The sequence below is a fragment of the Triturus cristatus genome, chromosome 9 (assembly GCF_964204655.1).
Source record: "Triturus cristatus chromosome 9, aTriCri1.1, whole genome shotgun sequence".
Lineage (NCBI taxonomy): Eukaryota > Metazoa > Chordata > Amphibia > Caudata > Salamandridae > Triturus > Triturus cristatus.
In genome coordinates, this window is record NC_140592.1 from 1,227,080,836 (window position 1) to 1,227,096,668 (window position 15,833).

Here is a 15,833-nt window from a genome sequence, read left to right on the forward strand (position 1 = left end):
TGAATACCGGTTTGCGTGTACACTAAGTCCCCCCCTTCCGTCGAGCGGGTCTCCTGGGAGATGAGCCACGCTAAAAGTTTGCCAGGTCTGTCGCCCAGGTGATGCGTCCTCGCCGAGTGCGCGGCATAGTTTATGTTCCGGAGCCGCTCTAGGAGACGTGTGTGCTCTGCGCGGGCCTCATGTAGCGGACCCCCGTCGCCAGCCACAGCCCCCTCCTCCCGTGGCAGTAAGTCCAACTCCAATCTGGTCAGGTCCCTCTCCAATTGGAGCCTTATGTGCCCCTGTGCGCGTAGGCAATGTCCCCTGAGTACCACCTTAAAGGCGTCCCATTCCGTCTGTGGAGTTGACGCCGTGCCAGCGTTGTCCTCGAAGTACTGCGCAATGCATGTGAGCAAGTTATCTCGGAAAGCCGCGTCTAGTAGCAGCGCAGGCTGCAAGCGCCAAGTGGGGACAGGAGGGTGCGGGTGCGCCCAGGCCAACGACATGAAGTGTGGGTTGTGGTCCGAGTGCGTGCGGCCCATGTATTGTGTGTCCGTCACGTGGGGTAGGAGGGCAGCGGAAACCATGAACCTGTCCAGGCGGACGTGCAAGTCGTGAGCGCCGGAGTAATAAGAGTACGTCCGCGCCCCCGGGTTGCGTTGCCGCCAGACATCATGTAGGTCCCACTGCACAGCCCACTCCAGCAACGCTTTTGTGGCTCCCCGCGTAGAGGCATTAGCGGGGGGTGGGAAGGAGCGGTCCAGCGCTGTATCTAGTGTGCAATTGTAATCGCCCCCTATTATCCACGAGGTTGCGTGCCATGGTGCCATGACCTGTGAGATTCGCGCCAGAAAGCCGCCCTGATCTACATTGGGGGAATAGAGGGACACTAGCGTGAGAGGCTGGCCATCTAATCTGCCCTGCGCAGCCGCATATCTGCCCTCCCCATCCACCGCCACCTCCGTAGTTACCCAGGGAGTCCCAGGGCGGATCCATATCAGCGTGCCACGCGCATAGGAGGAGTACTCCGTAGCGTAAAGCTGCCCCCGCCATCGACGGCGCAGCGCCTGCACCTCGGCACCGTTCAAATGGGTCTCTTGGAGTAGTGCTATGTTGATGCGATGGCGCTTTAGGTAAGAGTAGATTTGATAGCGTCTGGTTGGCGTGTGCATTCCCCTGACGTTCCAGGTGCATATGTGTATATCAGTCATGTCAGCTACTCGTGCCTGCGTGCCATCCCTCCTCCCAAGGTGTGGACCCCCGGTCAGAGACCCCCCAGCTCCTGCAGCCCGTCCCAGCCGTGCAACTGTCATAGGTGTCATATTCGCAGTACCATGATCTCCAACAGGGTATTGGGGTAGGGAACAGGGGGAATACAAAAAGCCTTAACATGGCAACAAAGTCCAAATACCAAAAGGTCGGCCACACAACAGGTCGCCGTCCAAACACTCAAGTGAGCTCGCGAACTATACAGTCTAAGGGGGTGCTTGTGGTTGCGTTCAAACAGGAAACAAAACAATGCAGTTACGGGCGTGCCCAGTGCCCCTCCCGGGTGCTGCACGCAAGCCCCCACTGGCCAGCGGACGCCCAGCGTCTCCCATGTCATGCCGCGGCAGCTATACGTTCAGGTATCAGTCTGGGATGTAAAAGAGTGTCGGGGGGGGTGTGAGCCCCCTCCTCCTAGGCAGGTCAAGTTGCTGCGGGCCGGCAGCGGGTCGCGGCAGGGTGCTCCCCCCGCGTCCGCAGCGGAGGTGCATGAGCCGCAAACAAACAAGTAGGTAAAGTACTTACAGTGGCCAGCGCCGCATTTCGGTTCCCCAGGGCAGCGGCAGTGTGAGCGTTGTCAGCTCCAGGACAGCCCCAGGGCCAAGCGGGGCAGTCAGGCAGGAGCCCTGGCAGGTTCTCATTATGTAGGGGGCAGCAGTCAGGGCCAGCCGCCATCAACCAAAGAGATCCACAGTCTGGGGTGTGACCTCCGGGGGTCCCCCAGAGCTCTGCGTATCCGGCAACCCATATATTGCCTCGTCATCTGTAGAAGACGCTACTGGGCTGGCACCCAGGTGGAGCGACGGCGCCGGGGAGTTGCTGATTTCCGCCACTCTGCGTAAAGCATCTTGTTGTTCTTGTTGGACCAGATCCGCCGGCGGGGAGTGGCGTACTGCCTCCCCGTGTAGCGGTGGCGTGGATGATCGTCGGCGGCGTCGCCCCCCGGGCCCCTGGACTGTGTCATCGCGTTGGCTCCCGGCGCCCTTCGCGGCGCGTCAGGCATACCTCCATCCAGCCAGGCCGCAACCTCCTCAGGGTTCATAAAGAAGTGCGTCTTGTCACGCAGCACGACTCGTAGTTTAGCCGGGAAAAGTAGCGAGTACTTTAGGTTTGCTTCACGCAGCCTCCGCTTGACAGCCAGGAAGGAGCGTCTCTGTCCTTGAACTTTTGCAGTGTAGTCTGGGAAGAACATCACCACAGCGTTCTCGATGGTGACCTCCCCAAGGTTCCTGGCTTCGCGTAGGATCGCGTCCCGATCTCGGTAGTTGAGTACGCGAAGGAGGAATGACCTGGGGTTAGAGCCCGGAGGGAGCGGTCGCATGGGCACTCGGTGGGCTCTCTCCACCACAAAGTGGGGGGAAAGTGTGCCAGCTGGAAGAAGGTCTCGTAACCAGTCCTCGACCTTACGTGCAGGATCCGCTCCCTCCCATTTTTCTGGGATGCCCACGAGGCGAATGTTGTTTCTTCGTGCCCTTCCTTCCGCATCTTCAGCCCTGCCTTCCAAGAGGTCCATTCTGGTTAGGAGGTCATGTACCTTTTTGTCTGTTTGTGCCACCAATGGTTCAACCGCTGCCACTCCATCTTCCAGTGTCTTAGTGCGGGCCTGCAGCTTCTTGTGGTCGGCGCGGAGGTGGGTCAGGTCAATCGCCACGCCATCGATTCTGGCCTCCAGGGAGGCGCGCGTCTGCTGCAGCGACTCTTCCATCCTCTCCATGGCCGCCAAGACGCTGTCCAGCTTCGCCGCCACGTGGTCGGTATCCATCTTGTGTGCCGTTTTCGTTTGTCTCCCCTTTGCCGCCGCAGACCCCGATCCAGTGCGTGTCCGCGCTCCTCCCGGCATGGGGCTGGTGGCGAGCGCAAGTTGATGACCCCCGGTGTTGTGTGTCAGGGGCCCGCCGGCCGCAGTAGGTCACCCCGGCGGCTCCGGGATCGTCGTCGGAGTCCGCGTCTCACCTGCCGTAGAGCCAGCAGCTCCAAGCAGCTCAGGGCAAAGGTCTCTTCCCTGGGGAGCAGGGCACCCGCGGTGCTCCGATCAGGTCCAATCTTTCGGAGGGTCGTCGGTGCGAGCGCGGCCGCAGGCGGCGCAGCCCGTTGGTCTATGGAGATCCCGCGCGAAGGAGGCCAGACTGCGGCGCAGCAGCCCTCAGGTCAAAGCGGGGGGGGGAGGGGGAGGCAAGTCCCCCGCGTCGCGTCTCGGGTCCAAGGGTCGCCGTCACCTCCTCGGGCTCCCGTGTCCGTCCCCTCTCCAGGTCTACTCCGCCGGCCCCCAGGCCCCCGTCTGCCGACTCCTAGCAGGGCCGCAGATCTGTTGCCATGTGGGTGTCCCCGATCCTCTGCCCCCGGCGATCACACCCTCGGGGGGGGGTGGGGGGCGATCGCTCCAAGTGTTGCCTCAGCCGCTCAGAGGCTTCTCCGCAGGGGCCGCCAGCCGCTGCGCGCCTCCGCGATGTGTCCCTCGTGGGCCTCAGCGCGAGGCCTACCTGTCCGTTGGAAGCCGCGGGCTCGCGTCGTCAGGGCCCCCAGCAGCGTCGCCTCCAAAGCGGCCTCGACCTCGCCTCTAGAGTCGGTGCGGCGTCGTTCCGCCGATCAGCGTCGGAGTCGGCCAGAGTGCGCCTCGGGTCTTAGGGCAGGTCCGCCGGCAGCTGCAGGCTGCTCAGGAGAAGTTTCAAGGAGTAATTCGCCCGGGATAGGGAGGCTCGGCCGGGAGCTCTACCCAGGCACGTCCATTCACCTCGCGTGGTAAGCCACGCCCCTCGCTCTTACCTTTCCATGATAGGGCTTGCCATTGCAGGGTTGTACTTTCCAGAATTTCAGGATAACCCATAACTATGTAAACCAGTTCAGTTTTGGTTAAGTGTATGCAAATGTATCTTGTGCATATCCTGAAAATCTAACGTAGATTACACTCTTTGACCAAGGTTAGTAAACCTCTTCCAGAACATGGTGTTATGATGTAATGATTTGTATAGAGGACTAATCCCCGAGAAGGTATTCAGGCGCTTGGGCAGATGTGAAGGTGTGTGGTCCCCAAGATGCTTCTATGAAGAGACAGGTCTTCAGTTTCTTGCAGAACTCAAGAACTGCGGAGGAGGCTCTGATTTGCTGTAGGAGGTCATTCAATGCTTGCGTGTGATGTTGGAGAAAGAGCAACTTCCAGTTTTGCTTTTGCTGATGCGGGGAATGTGTGCAAGTGAGAGTGAGGCAGAGTGTAGGTGTCTGGTGGGTTGGTGAAAGTGTGTGCTGGTCCTGTGTTGTGTAGGGCCTTATATGTGTGCATGACAAGTTGGATGTCAATGATATCACTCATCTCTCCAGGATGGAGGGCAAGTCTCATGTGAATGATTAACACATAGCCACATTGAAGAACTGAATATTGAGTGGAGGAACATTTTTTTTTCTCCAGCAACAAACATATGACTTCATGAACCAAGTTGTTTGTTTTGTCCTAGCAAAGTAACAGCTCTGCACACTTTGGATATCAGAGGTTCTCCAGCTTTGGTTTCTCTCATAGAATCACGTTTGCATCATTCCCATTGTCAAAGTGGTGGTCGGTCAGTAACTTTAACATAGCAGTACAAAGCACTGGCAGCTTAAAATGGCCATAGACAGTGCCCACTTATTTACGACATCCAACTCACACTAAAGGAACTAAACGTCAGCTGAGGTGAAAGTGCTCCATCCCTCAGATTCCTAACACAAGAGTAGAAATATATAATTATATATGCACTGCTTATTGGGGAGGAATGAGCTGCATGTGAATCTGTGAAAGATACCAACACTGGAAAACCACAGTTATAATAAAGTAACTCCTTTTTCCCCAGCATTAGATCTTTCATAGATTCACATGTTTGAATCAGAACAATAAGTAGTATTAACATTTCAATTCATTATGTACAATTTGAGAGGAAGGCCAGCTAGAATAGACAGGCTCACCTTATTGGAATAGATAACAGAGAAATATCAGTCCCTCCTCTGCATCTGTCTGCAACAGAATCTAAGCAATAGTGTCTCTTGAAGGTTTTTCTGTTCCTCTGTATTGCAGTTCAGAAAATGTCTACTAGTGGCACTCCCATAGAGAGTGCTGCTGAAGTAGCCATGCTTGTAGAATGGGCTTTTAACCGTGTCTGCAAGAGGTCTTCCTCCTTTCATGCAACAAAAAGCTATTGCTGCAGCAACACATCTTGATATTCCCCGTTTTGTGAAAGGGAAGCCGTTAGACAGTCTAGAGAAGGATACTGGATGCTGATTGGATTTTCTTATTTGCTTAGTTCTATCAAGATAGAACTTGAAACATCTCTCGTCGTCTAGCCACTGTAGAGCTCTTCCTGGAAGATTTGTCGGATTTTGAAATAATGCCATTAGGGCTAAGGGTATATTCAGGTGACATTTGGTTGAAACTTCAGGTATGAACCTGGGATAGTTCTTAGAGTTACTTAGTCATTTGAGAACTGTAAGAAAGGTTCTGTGATATTTAAGGCCTGGATGTCAATAACTAGATGTTATGAACAGTAGATATCTCATTCTCCAAGAGAGGTATTTTAAGCTTGAGTTGTGATTAGTTCAGACGGATCTGATATCAACTGTCAAAGCACCGTATTTAGTTCCTAAACAGTTGGTGGCGTTCTAGATGGTAGGAATACTCTGAATAGGCCCTTCAGGAATTATTTTACAATTCTGTGAGACTGCAGAGATGGCTTATTGGACGCTCATTTTAAACGTGAGATGGAGGCCAGGTAAACTTTAATTGAGGTATGCTCGAGTACTGACTAAGCTAGTTCCAGAAGAAGTAGGAGTATTTAATGGGTCTGCATGTGAAAAGGATATAATACTTTGTCCTCACACTAAACACAAAACCTCTTCCATTTTGTAACATATATCTTGTTTGTAGAAACAGCTCTGGCTTGACTGGTGAATCTATTTCCCTAAACTAATGGAAATCAAGAACTAAACTGCTTATCAGAGAGTGTGGGTGTTGGCATGAAGAATCTAGCTCCAACATCCGGACAAGAAATCCACTTTTGATTACAGTAGTATGAGTGGCACCTGTGTCAGTTGCCCTAGGCCTGTTAACCTGTATTGTCTTGCCAGGTGGGAGCTACGAGGATCAGCATGGGGTTTCCTTTTCTTTCTGATGATCAAATTTGGTAGAAGGAAATTGGTGGGAATGCATAGGCAAACATCTTGCACCATGCTTTCAAAATTGCATTTCCCCAAGATTTTGGTTGTGGGTGACTGCCTGCATAAGAGTGACATTTCTTTAAGTCCCTTGTAGCAACGAGGCCTATTTTTGTTTTCCCCTACATTTGTAATATTCCCTTCAGGAAACTGTCCTTCAACTATCGCTCATGACAGTCTTCTAGTGTTCAGCTTATGTAATCTGCTTGATCACTGCTTGCCCCCAGAAGATGGTCTGCTGCAATTTTTGATCTTCTGTTGACAGGATTCAAGAGTGTGTTTCACCCTGCATGTTCATTTAGAACATTGTGGTGGTGGTGGTGTCTGTCTGGAGCAACACCTCTAAGTTGTGGCTACAAGGAAGAAAGGAGCTCTCTCCTGACCACTCTGCGCTCGAACACATTTATGTTTAAATGTTTTTCATGTGGAGACCAAAGCCCCCCAGAAGAAAACTCCTGCAGGTGACCGCCCCATCTAAGATGACCACAAATTGATATTGTCTTGGGATGTCCTCTAGGAGAGCGTTTACTTTATTGTTGCAGTCACGGCTACTCTGTCTACAAAGGAACAAGAAATTTGAGCCCACTGTTTGTTCGGTTCCTCCTGGAAAGGACAACTGTAGTTTGCAAAATGGCATTAACATTATGCATGGTGATATCAAGCCCAGAAGTTGTTGAAGCAGGAATACTTTTATGTCTTCGTGTTTCAGTATTGTTTTCCTAGTGTAGCTAAAACTATTTGTCTGTCCCTCGATGGATATACGTTTGATTTTGCAGTGTCTATTATTGCTCCTAAGAAGCGTTAAAGAAGATTTGCTTTGGTTGAGCTGTAGACTCAGCGACTTGAAGAGTATAATACAGGTGCTATTGAGCTGTTGGTAGAACGTTTAGAGTAGCTTTTAAGCATCAAGTCATCAAGGTAACGGTAAACCTGATGTTCTAGATGTCAAAGGTGGGCTGCGACTGGAACCATGCATTTCAAGAAGATTCTGGGATTGAAGGCCAAAGGAAAGAACTAAACATTGGTGTTGGCAATCAGCTACCTTGAATCTCAGGAACTTGCAATGTTGTCTGTGAATAGAAATGTGGAAATGCGTGACTTTGAGATCTAATGATGTCATGTATGTGTTCCTCATTAGGAGCAGTAATTATTGTTTTCTTGGAAAGAGATTGGATTGGTACAGATCTTGTATGAACTCCAGTCTACTTTATGATGAAGTACCTAGATTAAAATCTGACATTTTGATGATGATTTGGAACCATTTCTATGCCTCCTTTCTGTAGCACATTGTGAATACATGCCATCAACTAGCATAGGAGCCTGCGTTTTACTTTTATTCTGTACAACAGAGTTATTGGCAGATGTTGTATGAACGTCAGGGTATGCTCATACTGATTCACATCTAATATCCATTTGTTTGTAGTGATTGCTTTCTAATTGTTGAAGAAGGCAGAGATTCTGCCCACCACAGGCCCCGATATGGTTTGTGTCTGTGTTATGGTAGGCGGTGCCTGGAAATTGCCAGTGATGTCTGGCATCCTGGCCCTTGTGCTTTTTGGTTGCCTTGCATTGAAATGCAGTTGTGCCTGTCTGTATGGATATTGCTTTTTCTAACAGGGTACATAATCTTGGCAATACATATGAGGTTAAATGAATGCGTGATAAAATGAATACCTAAATATTTGGTATAGACCTCTATAACGCTGCATTCTCCCTCATCCTTTAAAGCACTGAGGCTTTCTTTGTTGAAGAGCACCCAAGGATCTGGCTGTGGCCATCTCTGCCTTAATACACTGCACAGCATTGCCCACAGGTTTCCCTAATAGACATTCTTTGTAAATGACATGCCCATGGTTTTATTTGGGACTTCTGGCTTGAACGAAGCAGCTCATAACCATCCTTGTTTATGCAAATTATGCGTCCAGCCAGTTGGTTGTCTAAAGCCAGTATTGTATATGTCCATTGCTGAGTCTATAAGAGCAGCAGATGCAATCTCTGCCTCATGGAGAACAATCATCAATTCTAATGTTTTGTCCTGTGGTAGTAGGTCCAGTTACGAGGCTATATTTGGTCACATCTGTCTGTCATATCTGCCTATCATTGCTGTAGCACTAGCAGCTTTGATAGACAGAGCTGCCATACTAGAGAATCTTTTGGCTACCATGTCATTTCAGCAGGCCTCTCAAGCAAGTTGAGCTGTACACGGTGCCATTGGGTTCTTGGAAAGCCACTGCACCACCTTCAGGATGACTGAGTCTGCCTTGGATGACCCAGGGGACAAATCAGTGAATTACCAGGAAATGGACAATTCTTAATCTATTCTGGTTACCATCTTTGCCACCGCAGCTGATGCTTCCATCAATTTTATTCCTTCCTGCCAAATGTGATCCACCAATAGAATCAGCTTGACTTATTTCCTAGCTGGTTCCTTGATGTTGTACAGGAATCAGTCAGTCTCAATGACATCAGAGGGCCAGTCAGGTCTCTTCGCTGTCCATCCAATCCATTAGAGTATGTAAATTGCTGATACCGTCTGATGGCGAATCCATAGGTGGAGGTATTGGTGGGGTTGTGATAGCAAAAATGTAATCATCCGACTCTTTGCCTCTTGGTCTATCTGATGGGTGTATTTCATTCTCTTCTGCATCAGCATTTTTATCACCAGATGTGGCAACTTGGAGAGGCACCTGAAGAAAAAATATAAATTGTTGCACCAGTTGATGTAGAGTTGAAAGCTGGTGTTTTTCACCTTCTCCTGTCAATACTCTTGGTGCAGGTGAAGTCAGTGCCTGTTCTGGAGGAGTAGGTGTGTGCAGATGTTGAGAGTCTGAAGAAAATTGAAAAATAATAGTCTGCCATCATGTGTCATAAGTCTTTTATAAGATCGACCCGCACTTTCATCATAGAATGTTGTTCACAGCTTTTATACACTGACTTATAAGGGTCATAGTGCCAATCATAGAGCTCTCTTTCTTCCTAGTGTTTTGGAGGGAAGTTTAGATGGAAGGCTTCAAGCTGTGGTTCAAGCACACATGCCTGTTTTTCTTCCATGTCCTGGCATATAATTTTCAACAATCCTGGACTATAGGCTGCACCCAAAGCAGTTTAGCTGGTGGCTGAGATGAAATTTTATTAGAAGTTTGCTCCGGTTAACGTAGCTGTGGACAGAGGTGCCATCGGCAGTTGTTATACCATCGATGGGAAGTCGTCAGTGGATAGGCCATCAACAATCTTGCTGGAGGGTCAGTCATGGATGCTTTCTTCAACAAGTCTGTCAATCTTTCTCATCAATGCTTCCATTTTCGACTGTGGTATTAACAAAGTCATTTTAGATGGCGACCTACTTGGGCTCCGCAGTTGTTTTCTCCTCTTTAGTGGCATCGACGAGGGCTCGTAAGCAGTTGCTATGGCTGAGTTTGTCGACAGGCTTGCCATCGACAGTGGGGTAATCTGCAATTTTTAGTCAGCAAAGATGGCACTGAATGCATTGATGTTGGAGAATGCATCGTTTTATGCTTCTTCTCAGGAACATGTGTGCTGCTGACTTCTTTAGCACATTGTGTGTCTCTTTCCGTAGGTTCACCTGAACAAGCAGCCTTTGGCCTTGATTTTACTTATGAGGATTCAGCTGTATCAGGCTTTCTTTTTTCTTCTTTTCTCTCACTACTTTTTAGGAGCTGGCTTTGGATTGATTCCCTGAAAAGGGGATTTCACTTGCCTTATTTTTCTGAATCCTCTGTAGAAGTCTACTGTTAGAGTCATCAGCATTTATGATCTAGGTAGAGACAGAAAATACATCTTTTGTGAGGGTCATTTCAGAAAACTCTAATTTCTCCACAAGAATCACGAGCTTTAAAGCAGCTTCTATTGGATTTTTCTATGGTTTCCTTTTTTCAGAAGCTGTTGGGTTCAAATGCACACCTAAAGCCCAAGAAAAGGTTTTAACGTTAATTTATCTGTTTTTAAGCAAGTGCAAATTTCTGGAACTCCTTCCACACGACACCAAGTAGAAATCTGAGGTGTGAAGTCCTCTGGTAGGGTTGAGGCTGAAAGCCCTTTCACCTCTTTGGATGAACTTGGGTTCCTTTACAATGAGGTGGATTTGCTAACAAAGTGGGCACTGTCTATGGTATTTTTAAGCTGTCAGGCCCTTGTACTGAAATGTCAATGTTACAGAGGGACACTCACTTCAACAACAGAGAATGATTCAAACATGTGAATCTATGAAAGATCCAATGCTGGAGAACCTATAATATTGGGAATTGTGCAGAGCAGTTACTCTGCTATTATAACAAGGTTTTGGAAGAAGATGGATAAGAATGCTGTATAGTTAATGTGGAACTTCAATGAAATATTTGGGCTGCATTTTGGAAGAGTACTATAACTTATTTGCCCCTGATGAATATTGTAAAAGATTTATTAGAGAATGCCTGAATTTCACAGGTTTGTCCATCTGTAATCAAGGCCACTAGTTGAACTGTTTTTAAAGGCTTAAACCAAATACTACATCTGTGCACAGAGTTCAATAGTCCTGAAAGGACAGTGTTAATTTTGCTTAGGGTTGCGTTCTAAAACCCAGATTATTCCAGTGATTTCACTTTATCCCTTAAAATGGCAGAACACTGCAATCTAACTGAGTATAAGGAGAGGATGCACAATGTCACCCAAGCACCAGAGTACTAACTTGCAGACGTAATTACCTTGTGTTGCTATCTTTGGCATACTTGAATACTGCCCCACTATCTGGGATTTCTGTGCAGGCTAATAGTAACCACAGGCTGCATAGTGACAAAACTATCTTGTTTCTTATGCAGCTCATTTATCATCTTCAGGCTTTTTCCTATAATCCATTCAGTGTGTGTCAGTCCTGCCTCCAGCCTTTAGAATGTGCTTATTTCTTCTTGGTTTCCAAAGAGGAGGCCAGTGTAATTCACATCTCCGTGGAAAGAGGGAGGTTACCTGAGAATCTAAAAAAGATAACATTGTCGGAGAGCTTTACTTACAGTTATGTGTTTCTTTTCCAGCATTTTATTTTATATATTCACACCCGGCTCTGAAAAGAGTAAAAGTAGTACTGTGGAAATAGCTGGAGAGTTAAATATATACTAAAGAACTGGTACTGGGGTATACTGGGCCCCAGAGCGAGGGTAGGACGATTGCAAGTTGCCCACCTACACTTCTACCGGAGCAACCAAGGTGCTCTGGTTCAATCCCCGTCAGCTGGGACTAGGTTACGAGGGGTCTTTAGTATACCCCAGTACCAGTTCTTTAGTATACCCCCTACCGCTTCTAGCAACTTGACTTTATAGTGCTAGACGGTAGTGCACTCACTACACTACTTCACATTGGTCCTGACGAAGTGCCATTGGCCCCTTATGGGGCAGCTAGGGCACGAAACATGTTGACCACTTCTATTACATACTAGCCCTTAAGGAACATTACTCCTAAATAAAGGCTTCTACTTAGTTTTTAAACTAGGCTAGAGCTACCTCAACAATAAACACTTGAATTAAGTAGGACGGCTCTATACCTTTTTTACTCACCTCATACTTTGTGCACTACCCAGCCCTCACATCCACACGCACCCTACGGCTTCTTCAAAAGATCCCCGAAAAAGAGCCCCGGTTTCGGGAGCCCGTCAGGCATTGCAGCGCCGGCTTGACGAGGGGCAAATGCCCAAATGATGAAGCATGACATCCCTTGGGGTGTGTGAGGGCATTTTGAAGAAAGACCTGTTCTTCCCCCCCCCCTTCATAGTCTTTACCAATCAGGAACTGCTCAATCTCTTACATAACACTTCACTAACCAGACAGCTATGCCCTGCTTTGAAATGGCTTGGCTTGCTTTGGGAAGTCTAAATTCCTTTCTTTTGTATAAGTAGTACCACAGAGTTCTACTGGCATTAAACGTGCCTAGCAGCCTGTCCATAGCACACTAAATGTTTGGAGAGCGTATAGCTAATGAATTTGTTTGATTGAGGTGGAAATCTGAAAGTATTTAGGAATGAAGTGTGGTGCTCTCTGAATATTAACTTGTATTTCTGTATAGAAAAGTCTCCTGTTTGGGAAAGCCTCAATCATACTCCCAGGTCATGCTGATGTTAAGGCACCATGGAAACTACTTTCCCATTAAAGGAACTTGGTGTAACTGTAAATGTCAAGGTACTTATAGAGCGCACTGTCACCAGACGGCCACCTTGCAGTGTCGCCTTTGCGGTTTCCTGGCGCTGATACTCATACCGCTGTGGAACCCCTCCTGGCTTTCCCTGTGAAGTGTCCACTCCTGGGCACCCCCAGGGTGAAGCCAGGCATCCTTAGCGCTGTTGGGGCCGGTGTGGAGGCTAAGCAAGCTATTGCCCAGAGTTGCAGCGTGGGGCCCGTGATTAGAATAGGCACCGAGGCGAGAATAGACAGGTCCGAGGAAATTATGCCCGAGCCCCGCCGAGGCGGGGATCGAACCCTAGTCCCTGGCCAGAACTCTGCTTCAGGGTCTGCCGCTCTAACCATTGAGTCACACTCCTCCACGCAGGTGTAGCAGGAGTCCAGGGACTAAGAGTGTTTGCCTGATAGGTTTGCCAGTGTGGGAATGGAGATGGTTTACCCACTGATTTTGCTAGTGTGCCATTAATCTCTCAGTCTGGTGCAGTCCTCTGATGAGTAAAAACCCTCTGAACAATGCCTTCAGCCTTTGCTATTGGCATCATGAAAAGGGGATCTCGTCTGGATGTTTCTATGGATGCCGATTGCTACTTAGTGAATAGTCTATAATGGATATTGCTGGATGATGCGTTTTGCTAAACACAAACTGCACGACAGAATCTCTTCGGAAGGACACAGAGAGGTGTACTCAGTACCGTTACTAAACACGCCTGTCCCTCCCACTGCTATCACATTTGACTCAACGCACCGCTCATGTGTCTGAGTCTGCTCAGAATCCCAGACATGAGTGGAATCAATGGAAGTGTGCCACTAGCAGAAAATCAGAAAAGCTTCTTGTGGGTTTTAAAAAGAGGCACAACTGATATTCAAAGATTGTCTGGAGATTTTCTGGATCTGACTTCCTCATGTGGTGGTTGTCTGAGTTTTCAGTCAATGAGTTGCTTAGATTGTTCCTCACTCCTGCAAAGAGAATCATCAGGAGAGAGGATGTGGTGCAACTGCCACAGCTGTGGACTTTGGAACTGGGGAACCAGGTCCGAGTCACAGTGTCGGCTCCACATCGTGTGCTTCTGGGCAGATGGCTTCATCTTCCTGTGCCAACAAGAAATGAATGTGCCCAGTGTAATGTAACTGGGGCTCATATAAAGCGCTCCAATACCTTTGGGTTGAGTTTGTGCTATATAAAACTGCAACTAAACAAAGTGCTGGTTCTACTCTGGTAATCATGCAGTTGAGAGCCCATATCTACATCGATTGCACTTCCCAGAAATGACCAGGGGACCTTCGCTTCCTTTTTCTTTATGCACTACATTTGCATGGTGCTTGCCGTTACTATCAAAGCCACTTTGTAAGTGATTAGCAAAAAAAAAAACACACCTATACTAAACATCTTCAAAAAGACACTCAAGACCAGCCTTGTCGACTGAACGGAGTTGCTTTGCGTCCCCCCTACCCTCCCTAGCGCCTTGAGACCCTCACGGGTGAGTAGCGCACTCACAATTCCCCTGATTGATTGATATGCAGAGAGGCAGCAGTTCCGTGATGCATATATGAAGTGCCTTCTCCTTTTCTACTCATACAACCTTTACTGATTGTGAACAATTGCCGCCCACCACAGTGGACTTAGTAAAAAGAAAAGGCTTGCTGAAGGTATGTCCTCTCACCAGTAGAGGGACCATGTACATGATGAATCAAGAAAATGATGTCCTCCCACTCTCTGGTTACTTGATTCGGTTGATGAACCTTTCAGACATTTACGCCCAGATTTAAAAAGGTTTTGCGTTACTTTTTAAACGCAGACTCTATGCAAAACCAATTTGGGGATTTACAAACCAACGCAAATTGGTATTTGCGTTGGCTTGCAAGAAAAAATACTGCAAACTTGCACAAAATGCTGCTTTGCATTACGCTCTGTCAAGGGGCATTCCATGGGGGAGGAGGTACTCACACAGTAGCGGGGAGTACCCAGAGATCGAGGGTGCCCCCTCAGGCACTGTGCACAGATGGCGGGCCCTGGCCTGAGCGCTTCTGACTGGGTCTGGAGCGTTTGGTGGGGCCTCCATGTAATTTGCAGGGGGGCTTCCTCAAGTTTCGTCACACCACTGCATTCCCATTCAACCACTCATGGTTTTTGATACAAAACCTTGTCTATTAACAATAGTAGACAGAGTTTTTCACCAAAAACTAACGCCGCTTGAAAGCAGACGTTAAAAGGAGGAATGCATTTGTTTCTCCTTCCTTTTCTGACTTTGCATGTGGACTGCAGTGTACAGGACACATACACAGTAGAACAAGTTTATTTTTTGTGTATGCTTAGCAATTTATACTGGAAGGGTAGCCTTCCAGCACACACGAAATCTATGCTACACTCCTGCAGACATGTTTGCACTATATTACAAAGGCGTGCGAGCGGCACTTGGCAGTATTATTCTGCGCCACGCTAAGGAGAAAGGAGGATAGTGCTTCATCTCTGTAGATATGGTGCTGTCCTCTCTCCCTCTCATGCAGTGCAGTGAGCGCAGCAACGTTGGGTGTTGCGCTGCTGTGCACGAGAGTTTTGGCAATGTGGCCCTTGAATGCGAGTGATACATGGTGACATCTTTTGCCACGGGCCATTTGTAGTCTAATTGAATGCTAATGCATACTCAGAAAGCTGTTTGCCATCAATGAAGGGACAGCATATTGCCCTTTGAGGCCTGTTACTTTGCAGATGTCGGATACCATAAACTGCTCGTGCATTGAGACAAGAAAGTAACAGTGTCTCTAGTTCATAGAGAATCCCAAAATGGAGGTAAGTGGAACTGGCCTTTGGATAGATGCCGCTGGAAATTGCCAATTGCACCCGCAAGGGTGAAGAAACAGTGCATCGTCCCTTCCTTTATTTGGGGCACGCCATATAGGCAATTGCAGCTCCTCCAGGCTAGATTTGAAAGGACTATTCCCTGTTAGGGAAAGGAATAACTGTTTGAACTCGTGTGAGGGTGTGCGTCACACCGATATTAATCTAATACCCACTTGCCAGAAGTTGTTGATTACCATTTTAGGAGCAACTATGCAAGCCCTCCTCTGGCCAGGACGTAAGTGGTAGGGAGAGGGGATTTCTTTGAATGCCAAGCTTGCTATGGAATCCAGGACCTCTGTGGGCCACTTTTACATCTCTGAAACGGTCTATAATGTTAATGACCTCATTGGCTCCAAGTATAAAAGCCGTGAGGTAGCACCTATATAGACTCGCACGTCATTTCCAGAGCGGAC

General features: G+C 48.2%; 1 protein-coding gene across 4 annotated transcripts in view; it reads right to left on the minus strand.

Annotated features, from left to right (window-relative positions):
- The window catches only part of RYR3 (ryanodine receptor 3), a 2,047,168-nt gene that overhangs the window by 527,524 nt on the left and 1,503,811 nt on the right, over positions 1–15,833 (minus strand). The gene's annotated exons all lie outside the window — the stretch shown is intronic.